Source organism: Epinephelus moara, chromosome 13 (genome assembly GCF_006386435.1).
Source record: "Epinephelus moara isolate mb chromosome 13, YSFRI_EMoa_1.0, whole genome shotgun sequence".
NCBI lineage: Eukaryota > Metazoa > Chordata > Actinopteri > Perciformes > Serranidae > Epinephelus > Epinephelus moara.
This window is the reverse complement of record NC_065518.1, coordinates 30,014,797-30,018,491: the sequence shown is the minus strand read 5'-3', so window position 1 is coordinate 30,018,491 and position 3,695 is coordinate 30,014,797.

Below are 3,695 nucleotides of genomic sequence, written 5' to 3'. Positions count from 1 at the left end.
TGGTCTTTGCAGCGCGTTTTCTAAATGCTGTGCACGTGTTGTCAAATTGATGAAAATGTTTTCTAAATTTGCTTGTGTTTTGTCTTTTTGCATGTGTTTTCTTAAGTTGCAGTGCTGTGACCTTTCAGGGCCACCGTACTTCCCCATTCCAAAACCAAAATCAAACCCTGAAAAGTGTGGGGTTACGTTACCTACTGAAGATATAGCCCACTGAATGTACACAGATGCTACTATTTAATGATTACAATATTGAATAAAGACCTGCCCTGCTCTACAGGAACCAGTGAAGGGAAGCAGGAAAACTTTGCCAATGTTCAACCAGCTGTGTGTCATCACAGTGTGTGCAGATGAACATTGTTTGGCTGCCCCTGGAGCTGTCCGAGCTGTCTGACCTGTCCGACGGTGGAGGTCTGGGGGTGGAGGTCTGCAGGGGAAGCCAAACACCATTCATCTGCACACACTGAGATGACACACAGCTGGTTATTATTGGCAAAGTTTCCCTCTATATTCATTGTTCTGTCTCGATTGCCAGTGGTGGTTCAATTTACACTGTCATATGTAGCCTATAGTTAGGATTTAGCTTCTATCTTTATCTTTTTAATCTGTTTTTGACATCCTGGATATCTGCTTCTCTGGAAAAGCCATTTTGTTTTTCCAAAAATGTGATACTATTTCTTCAGGGAGTGCAGTTTGTCACAGTGTGGGCTTTATTCTAGCTCCGACAGCTTGACAGACCATCACAAAGCGGCGGGGCTTAGCAAAGGGTACTTGGCCGTAAGATACTGAAACATTGTGATTTTGTCCTGTTGATGGTACTAGTTACAAGTTAGCTATCTTTTCTCTGATTCCAGTCTTTAAGCTGAATGGCTGCTGGCTGTAGCTTCATAATGAACAGACCCAGTATATTGATCATCTCATCCCACCATCAGCAAGAAAGCAAATAAGGACATTTCCCAAAATGTCAACCTATTCCTTTAACCACACTGTCAGAGACATTCCTCTTTGCTTGATAGGGTGTAGTGTAATCCCTTTAATGCCTCTGTGAATTTAGACCACAACATATGTGAAATGTCACTGGATGTACATACTCTTTTTTGTGCCAAAGTTGTAATCTTTATGTCAAGATTTAGCTGCCACCTCAAACCTTTAATTAATCAAATTCCATAAAAGTGTCATGCACGGGCAGACAGCCTGCCACGAACAAGCTGAAGCAAGACAGAGAGCAGAGATGCCCCCTCGTAACTCTGATCTCAGATCAAACTCAGCCCTCACCTCCATTTTTATTGCTGTGGTGAGGGTTAGCTGATCCCAGATCTGCACCCAAAGTAAACCATGTACACAGACTTACTGCAGTGGGTAGATACACAACAAATCAAACTCTATAATTACACTCTGATAGAAGGCAGCTGGATTACTACAATTAACAGGTAAAAGCCAGCGATTATCCTGCTGCTTCATGGGAAAGTATTTTTTGCTGCACCTTGTGATCCTGAATTAAGTTTGCTTTTATGTTCTGAAAGGAATTACTTTGTGCTGCACTGTTTTGTGTGTTTAGCCCATACCAAGACAGATAGGTCAGATTATATTCCCTAATTGTTTTGGCAAATGTAATCACAGACATTAACTGTACCTCAAACATTCAAGGTACACTCTTACTGTATGTTTGCTTTAGCTAAGAGTTGTTGGTGTACAGTTTTGTCAGAAGCTGTCTGGCTGGCCACGAGGCAACCACCCTACCTACAACAGTAAGTGGCACGCTGCCAGAGTAAATCCCTGCCAAAGATAAGCTGTACACGCTAAGGGTACAATACAGCAACTCCTCTTGAATCTGAAAAGCTGTTACAGAAACAAGTGCCTTGTGAAAGGGTTCAGAAAGAATGGTTTGATTGATATTAGCTCTTTCATTAGGTCATTAGTTGTCAGGGAATGTAAGAGTTGGTTTGGAAAAGGCAGCCTGGGAAACTGTCATCATTTTTTCCAATTTTCCAAGTACACGTGTGTGTGTGTGTGTGTGTATGTGTGTTTTTTTCCAGCACTGATACTCATAATGTTTAAATAAACAGTGAGTGTCAAGATGTCGAAGATGACAAAGCTCTCTACAAATGAAAGCTCCTACAATCACAGAAAATGCTCTGATATTGGTATGGTTTTATTTGAATGACATAAAGATGAATTGATGTTATTTTAAAGCTGTATTTATTAAGTTTTTGGCCACTTGGGGGCAGCAGGACACAATGTAAACACAATGCTGACATGTCATCACCTTTTAAAGGAATACTCCGAGGATTTGGGAGTTATGCCCTTTCTCTATCATTTTCATATTGAGACAACATGATCGATATCTTTTTTGTGTCGTCCAGTGGCATTTCTCCTCATCGTTAGGGAGTGATTTAGAGGCTTTCAGATGACTTTTTTGGTATTACCATCCACTATCTTTTCTTTTTTCAGTTAAAAAAAAAAAGTTATACAATCCCACATATGCTACAGCACCAAACAGCAAAAAGACAAAGATAATGACTAGCTTGAAAACAGAGTGGAGCATTTACAATGCTCTCTGACACATACTCTATTGAATGTTAATATTGCTTCATGTCTGCCAATTGTATCAGCTGTTTGCAAACAGCTTAGCCATGCTAACAGGTTAGCCACATCAACTTTAAAGGAATACTCCAACGATTTGGGAGTTACGCCCTTTCTCTATCATTTTCATACTGAGACAACACGATCGATATCTTTTTTGTGTCTGTAAGTCCAGTGGCTGGGTCTCAGCGGTTAGCATTGCGGCTTAGCTTAGCGAATACAATTGAAGTCGATAGGGGGTCAGTAGCCTATGGTAAAAGTGAACAAATAAATGTTACAGAAACCCTGAAGCTGGCATTTCTGCATGTGCATTTAAAACAAACATGTTTAAGCATTACGCCAGGGCCACACCACCCGCGGAAGTGCCGCAAATAGCCTCGAAGCACCGAGAAGTGAAGCCAGTTTCCTTTCGGCGCCCATGTTAACCGATTGTGTCATCCACACCGGCCGCGCCGCGCAGCTCCGCCGCTAGCCCTGCAGCGATCATTTCGGCATCTGGTCTAAAAAAAAAGTCCTTTTTAGTCGTTTTAAAATAGGTTGACCAAACGTCCTCTTTTGCCCGGACATGTCCANCCGCCGCTAGCCCTGCAGCGATCATTTTGGCATCTGGTCTATTTTCTGTGCGAGCCGCGAGCCAATGTGTCAAGCTGGGCAGTTACCCATGATGGAAAAACAACAGCTGGGAGCAGAATCGCTTGTTGAGCGGCGCGGAGAAATGTGCATCTGATGTGAACGGAGGTGCTCCGGCTCGCGCGAGAATTTCAGTACACTGCGCTTCGCAGGCAGTGTGGCCCTGGCGTTAATTCGAAAAAGTCCTTTTTAGTCGTTTTAAAATAGGTTGACCAAACGTCCTCTTTTGCCCGGACATGTCCACTTTTCACGTCCCGTCCGGGGCGTCCGGGGGGTTTTTATAAACTGATGGTAATGTCCGGTTTTCCGTGTGTTTGTGTGTGTGTGTTAGAGTGCGGCACGGGCAGCATAATTCTGTCCGAACCCGAACCAAGCCCGACATTATTTAATGACCAAAGCACTGAGTTTGTGTCACACAGTGGTTACAGGCTATTTAACAGGCCGGGCGTGCGCCGTGGGTGCTCAGCTGCGGAGAGGGAGACCTC